Below are 16,880 nucleotides of genomic sequence, written 5' to 3'. Positions count from 1 at the left end.
GCCACCCACCCAACAGCCATCCACCTCACGACAGCCCACGTCACAATCACCTGCACCCAAAGACAGCACACCTGACTCTCCTACAACCACATCCTCTTCCTCCACTCCCATCACCACTACTCCTACCCTTTACCTTGGTCCTAAAAAAGTTTTCCTCTCTAATCTTAACCTCTTTCCCACCCCTGACCCACTCCCTCCAACTGCTAAGAGTCCCAAGAGCACCTCAGCCACCACCAGCCCAGCTTCGAGTGTCACTGTGGTGCATGGGTTCTGGAGTCCACCCTTTGCCAGCAGTGACACTTCTATCAGCAGCAAGGGGACAGCCAGCCCCCCCCCTGGCAAGAGGACCCGGAAACTAAAAGGCCGCCATGAGAGGACTGACACGGCTGCCCCCAAGGAGCAAAGTTCGGCCACTTCACCTGCCACAACATCCAGGGGAGGCAATTGCCCGAGAGCACCATCTAAGGAGCGAAAGGGCAGCAGGGCGGAGAAGTCAGCCAGCAGGAGCGCGGAGCAGGTGGGCCCCACAAGCCCCATCCCGGGTGTTACGCAGGACAACAAAGGGCCAAGGACTCCGTCACCGAAGGGTCCAGCAACAGCACGGTCGGAGGGCGACTGAGCAGGGAGTCCAGGCCAGGTCTGGCTCCCTTGACTTACTGGACGAGCACCGCTGAACAGGGCCCCGCCGTGCAGAAGAGCACCGCTGAACAGGGCCCCGCCGTGAAGACAGGCACCGCTGAACAGGGCCCCGCCGTGAAGACAGGCACCGCTGAACAGGGCCACGCCGTGCAGAAGAGCACCGCTGAACAGGGCCCCGCCGTGAAGACAGGCACCGCTGAACAGGGCCCCGCCGTGCAGAACAGCACCGCTCCGCTGGGCCCTTCCTGTCAAGCACCGCTCCGCTGGGCCCGGCCGTCTCAAGCACCGCTCCGCTGGGCCCTTCCTGTCATGCACCGCTCCGCTGGGCCCTTCCTGTCAAGCACCGCTCCGCTGGGCCTGGCCGTCTCAAGCACCGCTCCGCCGGGGCCTTCATCTCAAGCACCGCTCCGCTGGGCCCTTCCTGTCAAGCACCGCTCCGCTGGGCCCCGCCGTCACAAGCACCGCTCCGCTGGGCCCTTCCTGTCAAGCACCGCTCCGCTGGGCCCCGCCGTCTCAACCACCGCTCCGCTGGGCCCCGCCGTCTCAAGCACCGCTCCGCTGGGCCCTTCATCTCAAGCACCGCTCCGCTGGGCCCCGCCGTCTCAAGCACCGCTCCGCTGGGCCCTTCCTGTCAAGCACCGCTCCGCTGGGCCCTTCATCTCAAGCACAGCTCCGCTGGGCCCCGCCGTCTCAAGCACCGCTCCTCTGGGCCCTTCATCTCAAGCACCGCTCCGCTGGGCCCCGCCGTCTCAAGCACCGCTCCGCTGGGCCCTTCCTGTCAAGCACCGCTCCGCTGGGCCCTTCATCTCAAGCACCGCTCCGCTGGGCCCCGCCGTCTCAAGCACCGCTCCGCTAGGCCCTTCATCTCAAGCACCGCTCCGCTGGGCCCCGCCGTCTCAAGCACCGCTCCGCTGGGCCCTTCATCTCAAGCACCGCTCCGCTGGGCCCTTCATCTCAAGCACCGCTCCGCTGGGCCCCGCCGTCTCAAGCACCGCTCCGCTGGGCCCCGCCGTCTCAAGCACCGCTCCGCTGGGCCCTTCATCTCAAGCACCGCTCCGCTGGGCCCTTCCTGCAAGCACTGATCACGGTTCACTGTGCCCACCATGCCTCCTCCTTGACCAGTGGAGACTGTAATCCACCTGATGGACTGTGTCTTTGCACTCCCTAGGATGGCACAGTGGGCAACCCACCCACTGTAGAGACTTGTGAGACTGTGCCTTTGCACTCCCCAGGATGGCACAGTAGGCATGGAGGCCCCTCCGTGGATCTGGCGTCGTGGACTCATGTGGCTGTGGTGCCCCCCCCTTCCGTTCCCCCTGAGGTGCCTGTAGTTTTGTCATCAGATGCCCCTGCAGTGTTCTCTCCAAAGGACTCAGGTCTCCTGTGTGGGCTTTGCCCTTGTGTTGCTACACTTTGGCCCACGGACAATTCGATTTTCGAAAGATGTGCAGGACTAATTGCCTCGGATTTCCATTGCAATGTATATAAAAAAAATATATTATTATTATTCTTGCTAGTTGACCAATACTTATCAGAGGCTATTTTGTACATAAATTTATTTTAACAATTTAATTTTGGCATTGCATTTTTCACGGGGGTTTGGGTGGTGTCACTGTGACTTGTTGCTCTGCATTGGTGTGTACATATTTGGGGGGGTGGGGGTCGCATATGTGTGTTTCCGTAACCTTTCGTCCTCCCCCTCCCGTGTGTCGTAGGTGCAGTACTCACCGTTGTCATCTGCGCCGGCGTTCGTACTCGTGGTAGATGAGCAGGTAGACGAGAGCAGGTAGGATGTTTAATTCGGGTTCCATGCTGTTCCGATTCCTCGTGGAGTGTGTTTCGGTGAGCTTTTTCCCGTTCGTAGTCTGTTTCCGCCGTGTTTTTATCGGCGGGGCTCCCGCCCCGGAAAAGGTGGCGGATTGGTGAGTTATGATAGTGTGGGCGGTACATTGTCTGCCGCCTGCCTGTTGGTGGTGACCGCCGCGCAGTTTGTTTGTACCGCCGTGGCGGTCGGAGTGTTAAGGTGGCGGTCTCTGTTGGCGGTTCCCGCCTGGGTCAGAATTCCATTTTTTGGACCGCCAGCCTGTTGGCGGGTTGGCCGCCGCTTTATCACCGACCGCCAGGGTTAGAATCACCCCCTTGGTGTCTTTGGAATCCCAACTTAAAATCACAATTCATGGTGAAGTCTGATTTAAAATTGTAATTCTGAGAATGCCACTTTTAGAAAGTTGTCATTTTCTTACTTTAAACATTTCGTGCTTGCTGACTCTCTGATCACTTGTTTGTTTGGGTGACAATTGGGCTTTATGTATTCCCCCTAGACAGCCATACACAATGGGAGAGTAGGTGTGACTAGATGGGCTTAGGTGGGCCATCCTGGCAGGATGGGTGGGAGGAGCTGGCCTAGCCTCCTTAACACCTGATAGGCTTTGTCCTGTCCCCACACAAAGGGCTGTATAACTACCTGTAAGGTCTGGAGCAAGGGCAGGACTTCTGTGTACTTCAAAGGCATGTCTTTAAAGTCTCCGCCACGTCAAAGGCCAAACTGGTAATAAGTACTGGACCTCTGACACCACCAACTCAGTACACTTCTGGACCTATGACTGCTCTGCCAGGAAGAAGTACTGCTGTGCTGCTGAAGAACTACCACTCTGCTGGACTATTGCTTTGCTGACCTCCTGCCTTGCTGTGCTGCCCTGTTGGCTGCTTTTCCAGGACTGGACCTGAATCACTTGAACGCAGTGTGACTTCTAGGGCCTAATGGCTGGTCTCCTAATCTCAAGTCTCAGGGACATAAAAGACCAACCCACGTACTTCTTTATCTGAACTCTGCCAGCTGTGAGTCTGCCCTGCTAAATAGTGGCACTCCAGTCCTGGTCCCTTGTAAGTGGGCCTCAGGAGCTTGCTCTAGCAGAACCAAAGCATCTACTGTCAACCTGACTCATAGGAACCAGTGCATTGTCCCTGTTGCAAGGATCAGAACTAGTACATCACTCCTGTTGAGTGGGTCAGAAATAGCACATCCACACTGCTACGAAGCTCGAGTCTGACACATCGCCGCTGTTGCAGGAATAGACCTGGTGCATCACCTCCAGACCCGCCGCATCTTCAAACCGACACATCACCACCACTGTGGGGAGAAAATTGATGCATTTCCTCTACTGTATGGGGAAAAATCAATGCATCTCCTCTGTTGCGGGGATCAACACCAAAGCATCTGCCACACCCTGCATCCTCAACATTGTAGCAACCAGGAATAAAGTACTTTTGTTCAGCCAGCCTCACTGGATCCCTGTATCCAACCTATGCTCCATTGCGGTCAGCCTGAACTTTTGACTTTGTCCCATTCCAGCATGACCAGGTTCCTTGATTGGCGCTTTGTGCTTCTAAGTGTTATTTTACAGTGTAATCTTTAAACATTCATAACTCAATATCTACTTATTGGATTTTTGTCATTTTGGTCTTGTTTTATTTATTAAATTAAGCTCTGTTTTTTCAACCTGGTGTGGAATCTTTTTGTGTATTTTTTTCACTATTTTACTGTTTGAAATGTTCACAACTATTTTACTCATTGCCTCTTAAGTTAAGCCTGACTGCTCTGTGCCAAGCTATTGCTGGGGAGCGGCTTATCACCTGAAATCCAGGTTGCCTGCAGGGGCGATGACTGTTCTCCTGACCTCTTGAGGCACCTCTTGATGCTGCTGACTGCACCAGGAGCCCTGGCATGAGCCCCAAAAGGGAAGGCAATTTGGAAAAAGAGAGAAAGAAACAGTGCACTTCTTTTCACCAGGTCCAGCCAGGTGCGGTTCTTTGGGTTATGGAGGACTGTCAGTGGAGCCCCTGGAAGTTGCTTTTCTGTGACGATATTGGTGAAGCTATGTGCTATTAAGAGACTATTTCACAACTTCAATAAAGCATGCACTGGTCTCACTAAACAGCTTTTAAAAAGGCATGCACTGATCTCATTAAATCAGTATCATTTGCTTATCGCAGCACATTCACCTGGTAATATCAGCAACTTGGCCCTCTCTCTTCTCACGGATTAATATATACAAAAGGTGATGAAATCTGAATGTCTCTAAACAAATTAGGAAGCTCTGCAAGTCTCTTTCATGGATCTTCACTTTCACATTAGGGTTTCTATGGTAAAACTACAACATAAAACGAGCTGCAACACCAAAAGCAAGAAAACTCACATATAGAGCATTCCTAACACTGAATTACATAATTACTATTAACATAAAATGAAGTGCAATATGAAAAGCAAGTAAACTCACACATAAAGTAATCCTAGCACTGAATTGTGTACTCTCTATTAGTACAAAAATAAACAAGTGGAAGATAGTAAAGTTGTGTCACAGTTCTCAGTTACAAAACACAATTTGTCAAGGCCCCCACTCTAAATCTGTTATTCAACCCTCAATGCCCCACTCATAAATCATGTCTGTGTCCTTAGAAGAGGCATTTCAAAGTCTCAAGATGGCTACAGTGTAATCAGTCTCAGTTTTCAGCTTTCAACAAAAAACAAAGCAACTTTAATAAAATTCTCCACAATCAGATTCCGGACAGCATGCTACACTTAGCTGACAGAAGTATGTTATTACCAGAAGATCTCTGCTGAGGCTGTTTGCTGCCAGCCGAGTGAAGAGGGCAGCGGGTGGGGCCTGGAAGGAGTTCCAGAGTGCAGAGGGCTTTCATTGCCAGACAGGAAGAAAGCGAAGCAGAGCCATGTGTACAGAATGAGTATTTATAGCCAGCATGACTCATGTCTTTGAAAACATGAGGAAGCTGCTACCTGGAGACTTTGAAGGCGTGGTGGTTGCCTGGCAACCAATAAACAAGTGAACCTGACACATTTTGAAGCACGAGGACTTGTCACAGTCACGTGTTCAACAAACATTGGTGAAAACAACCATATAGTGGAACAAGCATTGGTAACATAAAGTACATATCAAACACAGGCAATATCTCACCTGAAATGCAGACAGTACAATGACGTTACAAGCAACCCAGTGGTGCTACACGCACATGATTAAAGCAATGCCCCTGAGGATGTTGACAAATTAGGCAGAGTTGTTGGGTCCTGACAGCTACCACAGGGTGATCACAGCCTAATTTAGGGTGTGTTTGTGACTTACCCTGACTAAGATTGTAGTTCCTGTCTGAGGGTGCATACCTCTGTCAACCAAAAACCCAACTCCTAACATTGGTGATCAGCATTGAGGATTGGACTTGTTTTGTGCAGTGCCGTACAGTGCCTTAGTGTACACTACTATTCCATACCAAAGACCAATTGGAATTATTTTCTATTCTCCCTGATTGGCATTTTTTATTTTTTCTTAAATTATGTCTCCGACTGGAGGATCTACACCTTCACCTGCAGAAATGGAATTTGAGCTGCCCAACCTGGAAGTTTATACTCTGTCCCAGCTCAAAGACTTCTGCAAGGGAATTGGACTTTCTGCAAATAGCACCACAAGGAATGTGGACTTGCAAAAGGTGCTGAGGACCTGAGCAGATGCTCACTGTGCACTGCATGTAGTACCAGGAGAGGACGAGGAGATGGATGACCCAGAGAGGGTCCCTGCAGGGGATACATCTGTGGTAGCGGGAGAAGAAGTGTCCCAGAATGGGAGCTTCCTGGCAGGGCAGGGAGCAGCATCTCTTGATGTGGCCTCTCCCCAGAGGAACTGGCTGAGAGAAGAGATAAGAGGGAATTCAAACTACAGATGGAAAAAAAATGGAGGAAAAAAAGATGTTACTAGCTCATGAGAGGAGCTTAAAGGAGCTGGACATCAAGGCCAGATAGGCGGAGTCCAGCAGTGATGTTGGCAGCATACCTGCTGTACCTGAAGGAGAGAGAAGGGTTTGAATACTCACAGATCTGGTGCCCAGTGTTGTGGTGGGAGATGACATAGACAATGGTTTTCCACCTATGAGACAGCACTGAGGGTGCGCAAGACTCCCGAGGAGCATTGGGAGCACAGTCTGTGGAAAAACATGCCCACTGTGGGGCGAGACGCACGTCTCACATTATAGGTTAGGGACCGAAACAAGTATCCCCCAAGGAAAACCATCATGCTCACCAAGTTTGGGCTGATCCCTGAGAAGTGTTTGGGTCCAAACTGGGGTGGCATGGTGAACGAAACAATGATGAATTAAACCCAGATCTGTGACTAGGGGTGAGTGTTTGAAAAGTTTCAGCACCCAATCCATCATCCTTTTGTGTTCCCTGAGAAGTATCGCCACAGATTCAGGGACAACCAGCAGCTCCCCAACCTATCCTAGATACATTTTACCCCAGCAAGACAGTGAATGGGTGGGTGCCAGGCAGCAAAGTTAATGAATATGTTGGGTTGCACAATTTAATTATGAGAGAGCACACGTTTTGTGGAGTTGCACTGGCACCTAGTTGGCAGTAAGCTGACTGACCCCAGGAAGCTTGCTGAGGATGCAAACCTGTGGGCTAATACCAGCGTGCCCAAAAAGGTATCTGGGGGTACACCTACAAATGTGATCAGGGTTTCAACCAGAAGAAAGAAGGGGAAGAACATTTTTAAAACAAGGAGTACTGACCCCCCGCCAAAAAAAAAAAATTCTTAAGGGAATAGTGGGAACCTCCACTTCAAAGGCCCAACTGCGTATAAGTACTTGCACCTCTGACACCACCAACTCAGTACTCTTCTGGACCTGTGGATACTCTGCCAAGAAGAAGGAATGTTGTGATGCTAAAAGGACTGCCACTCTGCAGAGCTGCTACTCTGCTGAGCTTCAAGTTTGCTGACCTGACCTGCTGCCCTCTTGCCTGGCAGTGAGAAGGACTGGACCTGCATCTCTACATCCCAGAACCATAGTGACTCCAAGGGCTTGCTGGTTTACCTCCTGTTTTTTGAAGTCCCAGTGTTGGAAAATGGGTTATTGGTAAGGGTAGGTAGGTACCTACACTTAGTAATAGGCCACTAACCTCCACTAAGGTCCAGTTAGGTCTCAGTAAATCAAACCCAGCTCGACCCTTGGTAGCTTGGCAACGAGCGTCAAGGCTTAACTTAGGAGACAGAGTGTAAAGCATTCAAATATCACAAACCAGTAATTAAATAAAACACAGGAAACAGTTTAAAAATCCAAGACCAATTTATAAAAATAGATTATATTTTTATCTTCAAAATGACACCAAAACAAATAAAATCAGATAAGGGGAACCGGAGATATGAATGTTTAAAGATTTTTTTTTTTTTTAGCGCCTAGAAACAAAAAGCGCCAATCGGGTCATCTGGTTGTACCTCGACCGGGGCAAAGTCAAAGTTTCAGGCCGACCGTGATGGAGCCCTGCTCGGCTACAGGCCGCGGGAGGCCTCGGTTAAAATGTTACCTTCACACTTAGGGGGTCATTCTGACCTCGGCGGTAAAAGGCGCTTACCGCCGGTCAGAAGACCGCCATAACACCGCCGCGGCAAACCACCACGGTCATTCTGACCCGCAACTGGCAAACCGCCAAAAACCTGACATCCACAAAAGTCCGCCACACCAAAGGGCAGCGAAAAAATGGCGATGACAAAAACCTCCACCGCCACGCCAACAGAAATACGCCCATGCCATTACGACCCACGAATCCACGCGGCGGTCTTTCAACCGCGGTATTCCATTGGCGGTACACACCGCCGCGCTCAAAATACACACACCCTTACAAAACACTACCACATTGGACAATTTGAAACACACACACCTGAGACACATATACACACCACTCCCACACACCTAAGACAATATAAAACCCACATCACCCACAAACCCCTACGACCACAATTGCGAATCAAGGACAGAGAGAGACAGCACTGCTTAGAGTAGACCATCACACAGAGGCTAATCACAACATCACCCACACAATTACAACGCACAAAACACCATACACCACCACACACATCACACTCCACAACACATACAACATTCCTCACCTCATCCACACCACCCCATGGCACCCCAAAGACACCCCAGGTTCTCTGACGCAGAACTCAGGGTCATGGTGGAGGAAATAGTACGTGTAGAGCCCCAGCTATTCGGTGCACAGGTGCAGCACACCACAATTGCTAGGAAGATGGAGCTATGGCAAAGGATAGTCGACAGGGTCAACGCGGTGGGACAGCATCCACGCAATCGGGAGGACATCAGGAAGAGATAGAACGACCTACGGGGGAAGGTGCGTTCCATGGTATCAAGGCACAACATTGCGGTGCGGAAGACTGGCGGAGGACCCCCACCTACTCCCCCAGAATTCACAGCATGGGAGGAGGAAGTCTTGCACATCCTGCATCCTGAGGGCCTCACAGGAGTACGCAGAGGAATGGACTCTGGTAAGTCAAATCTTAACGACTACTTCCCACCCCCACCCCATCTGCATGCCAGCACATACCCCCACCCTCACCCCCACCCCCATCACACCAACTCCTTCCAAATGTACCACCATCACAACCCACCCATCCCAACACCTAGACCTGCATGCGACCACAAAGCATGGACACCCATCACCAAAGCATGCCCACTGCACACACACATCACCCCCACAAGCCACCCTCACAAAAGCCCCCACACGGGAATGCCTGCACTTGGGTACACAGACACCCATCCATCACACGAAATGCCACACACAGAACCAATAACCATACCCTTATACCCCTGCAGGACCCGAACGCCACCACACCGCCACGGAGGGTACAGAGATGTCCATCCCACCCCCAGAAGAGGCCCCCAGCGATGACAGCAGCTCTGTCGACCTGGACCCAGATGACCAGCCCGGCCCATCGGGGACCTCTGGACAGTCGGTTCCCCACACACAGCCCCAGGCTACACCAGACCTAACCCCCTCTGGGAACACCAGCACAGCTCCCACCCAGCGGGCCCATGCCTCTGTCTCCAGGACACGTCAATCAGCGGTGTGTCCGCCACTACAGGGCACCCAGGTTGACCCACCACGCCAACAGCAACAGGGACCTGGGGGCAGTGGTAGTGGGCACACCGTCCAGGGGACAGAGGCCCAAGGAAACAGGGGAACTGGGAGGGCTGCTGTGCGACAGGGGGGGGACAGGCCCAGGGAACCCACTCTCCAAGAGGCCCTCACCACCATCATGGGAGCATACCACCACTCCCAGGAGACGATGACGACGGTACTGGCCAGGTTCCAGGAGATCCAGGCACAGCAGGAGGAACGGTACATGGGGTTCAGAGAGGAACTGAGGAACATCGGTTCCGCAATGGGGACCATCGTCCTGGCCCTTAACCAGATAGTTACCACATTGCGGGACCATGTGGCACCCCAAAGGGCCCCTGTCAGTAGCCTGGACCACGAACAGCCTACCACCTCCGCCGGCGCTAGTAGACAGGAGGCCCCCACACAACGACAGGCCACCAGAACCCCACCTCCTGCTGAAGAACAACCACCCCGCAAGCGGAACCTGAGATAACACAAGAAGACAGAGTAGGATTGCAAGACCCCTGCCAGCATAAGATACCCCCTGATGTCATCCCACTGTCCCACATTGTCACCCTGTCCAACCTTGAACTGCCCCTGCTCCATCCTTCCACAGGCATATGGACAATGCACCTGTGAAACTGAGAACTGGACTCTGCCATGGACATTACTCCACCCCCACCCCTCACCGTTTTACTATCATGTACCTATATGTAGCACTTCAAATAAATCACTTATTGCACTTACAATAACAGGAGTCTGCTTGTATTTTACTATTATGCATCACACATAACGGTGCAATTATGTTCTGTTACATTGTGATGACAACATACCAATGACAACAAGCTGTAGTCCATGGGCAAACAAAGCAGAAGTCACGCAGTTGGTCAAACAGCTCTGAAAAGTGAAGGGAAAGTCACAATTCAGTTAAAAGGAAATAGGGGGAAACACAGAAAGTAGAGACACAGGAGGCCTGAAGTAAATGTAAAATGGCGTGGGTGAATCTTACCTGTGTGCTACTGAAAATACTGTTGTATAACTGTATCCCTGTTGTCCGTGTCGTCCCCGTCGTCTTCCTCCTCTTCACTCTCCACAGGCTCCACAGCTGCTACAACACCACCATCTGGACCATCCTCCTGCAGGAAAGGCACCTGGCGTCGCAATGCAAGATAGTGAAGCATACAGCAGGCCACGATGATATGGCACACCTTCTTTGGTGAGTACATTAGGGATCCACCTGTCATATGCAGGCACCTAAACCTGGCCTTCAGGACCCCGAAGGTCCTTTCTATTATCCTCCTAGTTCGCCCATGGGACTCATTGTACCGTTCCTCTGCCCTGGTCCGGGGATTCCTCACTGGGGTCAATAGCCAGGAGAGGTTGGGGTAACCAGAGTCACCTAATAACCACACACGGTGTCTCTGTAGCTGTTCCATCACATAGGGGATGCTGCTATTTCGCATAACATACGCGTCATGCACTGACCCAGGGAACTTGGCATTTACATGGGAGATGTACTGGTCTGCCAAACAGACCCCCTGGACATTCATAGAATGATAACTTTTTCTATTTCTGTACACCTGCTCACTGCCTTTGGGGGGTACCAAAGCCACATGGGTCCCATCAATGGCACCAATGATGTTTGGGATATGTCCAAGGGCATAGAAATCACCCTTCACTGTAACCAAATCATCCTCCTCAGGGAAAACAATGTAGGTCCGCATGTATTTCATCAGGGCAGACAACACTCTGGACAAAACCTTAGAAAACATAGGCTGAGACATCCCTGATGACATGGCCACTGTTGTCTGAAAAGACCCACTTGCCAAAAAATGGAGTACTGGCGGATGGGGGACATCAGGTCTGGCTCCAGCTGGGCACACAGTTCATGAATAGTGGCTCGGTCAAGTCTGTATCGAAGTATAATATGTCGTTCTTCCATTGTCGACAGGTCCACCAGCGGTCGGTACACGGGAGGATTCATCCTTCTCCTCGCAAGTCCCAGCGGGCGGTGCCTAGGAAGGACAACATGGATTACAGAGTGAAGCAGGCCACAGGTTCGTTCTCACAGCTTGCACAGTAAATGAATCGCAATGCAGTGAAAGGCGTGTATGAGTGGCAATGCACGGCCTAGGCCTGTGTGACGCAGTAGAAATTAAGCCATGTGGGCCTTTGAAATGGCGGCTGCCTGACCTGTGAAGTGTGACAATGGGATGTGAGGTCAATGCGCTGGCGTGGCACACCGTGGCGGTAGGCGGTCGAAGACCGCGGTGCGAAGCCACATTGGTTAACATTGAACCCTATGGGTATCAGGAGCCAATGACGATGTGCGCCGGCGGTCGCGGTACGCACCGCGGCGGTACGCACCGCCGCGGGCGTGACCGCCATTTTCTATCTGCTTAATCACTCGAGACCTGATCATCCACAGGAGAGGACCCATACTGCAAGTGCTGCTGTGACCTCGGTCTGGGAGATACTATGGCTGCTGCGACTGGGGAAAGGGCCCCTGCCTTCACTTCAGAAGAGTTGGAGAAACTTGTTGATGGGGTCCTCCACCAGTATGCTCTACTCTACGGTCCTCCAGACCAACAGGTAAGTACACTGGGTGCACGTTGAATGGGCTATGCCTGTGTTGAGTGGGGTGGATGTAAGATGGTGGGGAGGGGAGCGAATGAGGAGTGCAACGCACGACAGATGAGAGCATGAGCCACATGGCAAGGTTGGGGAGGGGGGGCCACTCACATCTACCATGCAGAAAAGAGATGATATTTCCTTTCCCACCCTGTACATGTCAAATAGGTCAGCGCCCATCAGAAGATCGAGATTTGGCGTGCCATCACCAAGGACGTCCGGGCCCTGGGGGTCCACAACAGACGGGGCACCCACTGCCGAAAGAGGTGGGAGGACATCCGCCGCGGGACCAGGAAGACCGCCGAGTCTCTGCTGGGGATGGCCTCCCAACGTAGGAGGGGTGCCAGTCGTACCTTGATCCCCCTAATGTCCCGGATCCTGGCGGTGGCCTACCCCGATTTGGATGGGCGCCTGAGGACATCACAGCAGACACAAGGGGGTGAGTATCAGCACATTCTGCTATCTTTGCGCGCAGTGGAGGTGTCTGGGTTGGGGAGAAGGGCTGTGGGTGACTTTAGGCCAGGGCGCTTTCTGTAGGCTAGTCCCCTCCTTTAGGCATGGCCCTGTGCCCCCGCCCCCCACCTCTGTAGGGTACCAAGTACAGCTATCCATGGTCCTGCATCACCCATGTGTGCATTTGTTGTCCATAGACCTGTAGGGCTAGTCACAAGTACTTAGTAGTGTACCCCGATTGCGCGGCGTAGTGCAGGGGGCTTCTGTGTCTGTCCTCTCCGACAACGGTGTTGCCAATGCATGCACTCAACCTGTCTTTATTTCTCCCCCCACCCATTTTCTTTATCTTCCTGTGCATGTGTGCATTAGCATCATCAGGCGGAAGAGAATTGGCATCGGAGCACGAGGGAGCTGCAACTCACATGGTCCCGGAGGGCCATGCTACAGACACCGAGTACACCAGTGATACGGAGGGCGAGGGGAGCTCCACAACGGGGACCCGTGGAGACGTCAGCGACACCGACACGTCCTCGGAAGGGAGCTCCCTTGCGGTGGCGGCAACATCTGTGCCCACCGCCACAACAGGTACAGCCGCCACCCAGCGCACCAGCCCCGCCCTCCCAGCAGCCCCTCAGCCTTCGCTCCTTGCCCGCTCGCCCAGGAAGGCGGGCATCTCCTTCGCCCCAGGCACCTCAGGCCCTGCCCCAGTTACCCCTGCTGCCCTCAGTGAGGAGGTCATTGACCTCCTCAGGACACTCATTGTTGGGCAGTCTACCCTCTTGAATGCCATCCAGGGTGTAGAAAGGGAGGTGCATCGGAGCAATGCATACCTGGAGGGCATTCATTCGGGTCAGGCTGCCCAATCAACGATCGTTCAATGCTCTGGCCTCAGCATTGATGGAGCCATTGTCCCTGTTTCCAGCCTCCCTCTTCTAACTGCCTCCACCCACTCCCAGTCTCCTGTTCCTCAGCCTATCCCATCCACACCATCAGACCAGCCTGCACACACCTCAACACCCAAGGGCAGCTCATCCAGACATAAGCACCACAGATCCCACAAGCATTCACCCAAGCAACATCCAGATGCAGACATGCCAACAGTCACTACCACCTCTGTGTCCCCCTCCTCCTCGTCTCCCTCCTCCCTCCCTGTGACGTCTCCACTCACACCTGCATGAACACCACCATCAGCCAGTACTTCCATCACCAGCACACCCTCCAGTACAGTCCGCACACGTGCAGTCACCACCCCCACTGCCATTTACACGTCCCCTGTGTCCTCTCCCAGTGTGTCTGTCACCCCCTCTTCCAAACCACACAAACGCAGGCAGCCACCCACCCAACAGCCATCCACCTCATGACAGCCTACGTCACAAGCACCTGCACCCAAAGACAGCACACTTGACTCTCCTACAACCACATCCTCTTCCTCCACTCCCATAACCACTACACCTACCTGTCCCTGTCTTTCCAAATTGCTTTTCCTTTCCAACCTTGACCTCTTTCCAAACACTGACCCACCCCCTCCATCTGGTAAGAGTCCTAAGAGCACCTCAGCCACCACCAGCCCTGCATCGAGGGCGACCATTGTGCACGGGTATTGGAGTCCACCTTTTCCTAGTGCAGATACATCGGCCAGCAGCAAGGGGACAGCCAGCCCACCCCCTGGGAAGAGAACCCGAAAAACAAAGGGCCGGCGCAAGAAGGCTGAGACGGCTGCCACTAAGGAGCGTAGTTGTGGCCCGTCACCTGCCACAACGTCAAGGGGAGGCAAGGGCCAGAGAGCTTCATCGAAGGAGGGCAAGGGCAGCAGGGCGGAGAAGTCAGCCAGCAGGCGCGCTGACCAGGAGGGCCCCACCAGCCCCATACCGGGTGTGACGGAGGACACCCACGGGCCCAGGACTCCATCACAGGAGGGGCCAGCAACCGCACGGTCGGAGGGCGACTAAGCGGAGAGTCCTGGCCAGGTCTAGCTCCCTTGAAAGACAGGACAAGCACCGCTGAACAGGGCCCGCCGTGAAGAGCACCGCTGAACAGGGCCCCGCCAAGATAGGCACCGCTGAACAGGGCCCCGCCAAGACAGGCACCGCTGAACAGGGCCCCGCCGTGAAGAGCACCGCTGAACAGGGCCCCGCCGTGAAGAGCACCGCTGAACAGGGCCCTGCCAAGACAGGCACCGCTGAACAGGGCCCCGCCAAGACAAGCACCGCTGAACAGGGCCCCTTTTTTGTGAAGAGCACCGCTGAACAGGGCCCCGTCGTGAAGAGCACCGCTGAACAGGGCCCCGCCAAGACAGGCACTGCTGAACAGGGCCCCGCAGTGAAGAGCACTGCTGAACAGGGCCCCGCCAAGACAGGCACCGCTGAACAGGGCCCCGCCAAGACAAGCACCGCTGAACAGGGCCCCTTTTCCGTGAAGAGCACCGCTGAACAGGGCCCCGTCGTGAAGAGCACCACTGAACAGGGCCCCGCCAAGACAGGCACCGCTGAACAGGGCCCCGCCAAGACAGGCACCGCTGAACAGGGCCCCGCCGTGAAGAGCACCGCTCAACAGGGCCCCGCCGTCTCAAGCACCGCTCCGCTGGGCCCCGCCGTCTCAAGCCTAGCTCCGCTGGGCCCTTCCTGTCAAGCACCGCTCCGCTGGGCCCTTCCTGTCAAGCACTGCTCCGCTGGGCCCTTCTTGTCAAGCACCGCTCCGCAAGCACCGCTCCGCTGGGCCCCGCCGTCTCAAACACCGCTCCGCTGGGCCCCGCCATCTCAAGCACTGCTCCGCTGGGCCCCGCCGTCTCAAGCACCGCTCCGCTGGGCCCTTCCTGTCAAGCACCGCTCCGCTGGGCCCTTCATTTCAAGCACCGCTCCGCTGGGCCCCGCCGTCTCAAGCACCGCTCCGCTGGGCCCTTCATGTCAAGCACCGCTCCGCTGGGCCCCGCCGTCTCAAGCACCGCTCCGCTGGGCCCTTCATGTCAAGCACCGCTCCGCTGGGCCCTTCCTGTCAAGCACCGCTCCGCTGGGCCCTTCATGTCAAGCACCGCTCCGCTGGGCCCCGCCGTCTCAAGCACTGCTCCGCTGGGCCCTTCCTGTCAAGCACCGCTCCGCTGGGCCCTTCCTGTCAAGCACCGCTCCGCTGGGCCCCGCCGTCTCAAGCACCGCTCCGCTGGGCCCCGCCGTCTCAAGCACCGCTCCGCTGGGCCCTTCCTGTCAAGCACCGCTCCGCTGGGCCCCGCCGTCTCAAGCACCGCTCTGCTGGGCCCCGCCGTCTCAAGCACCGCTCCGCTGGGCCCTTCCTGTCAAGCACCGCTCCGCTGGGCCCCGCCGTCTCAAGCACCGCTCCGCTGGGCCCTTCATGTCAAGCACCGCTCCACTGGGCCCGCCGTCTCAAGCACCGCTCCGCTGGGCCCTTCCTGTCAAGCACCGCTCCGCTGGGCCCTTCATGTCAAGCACCGCTCCGCTGGGCCCCGCTGTCTCAAGCACCGCTCCGCTGGGCCCTTCATGTCAAGCACCGCTCCGCTGGGCCCTTCCTGTCAAGCACCGCTCCGCTGGGCCCTTCATGTCAAGCACCGCTCCGCTGGGCCCCGCCGTCTCAAGCACCGCTCCGCTGGGCCCTTCCTGTCAAGCACTGCTCCGCTGGGCCCTTCCTGTCAAGCACCGCTCCGCTGGGCCCCGCCGTCTCAAGCACCGCTCCACTGGGCCCTTCCTGTCAAGCACCGCTGGCCCATTGACAGTGCCGGTTCTGTGTCGAGCTGGTGTTCACGCTGCACTCTGGGCACCCTGCCTCCTCCAATACCAGTGGAGTCGGTTATCCATCTGATGGACTGTGGCTTTGCACTCTCCAGGATGGCACAGTGGGCAACCCTCCCACTGTAGAGACTTGAGAGACTGTGGCTTTGCACTCCCCAGGATGGCACAGTGGGCAACCCTCCCACTGTAGAGACTTGAGAGACTGTGCCTTTGCACTCCCCAGGATGGTACAGTGGGCATGGAGGCCCCTCGTGGATCTGGCGTCGTGGACTCCTGTGGCTGAGGTGCCCTCCCCTTCCCTTCCCCCTGAGGTGCCTGTAGTTTTATCATCTGATGCCCCAGGAGTGTTCTCTCCAACGGTATCTGGTCTCCTGTGTGGGCTTTGCCCATGTGTTTGTGCACATTGGCCCACGGACTGTGGAACTTTAACAAAATGAGCAGGACTTATTGCCTATGTA

Source organism: Pleurodeles waltl, chromosome 8 (assembly GCF_031143425.1).
Source record: "Pleurodeles waltl isolate 20211129_DDA chromosome 8, aPleWal1.hap1.20221129, whole genome shotgun sequence".
NCBI lineage: Eukaryota > Metazoa > Chordata > Amphibia > Caudata > Salamandridae > Pleurodeles > Pleurodeles waltl.
This window is presented reverse-complemented; position numbering follows the sequence as displayed.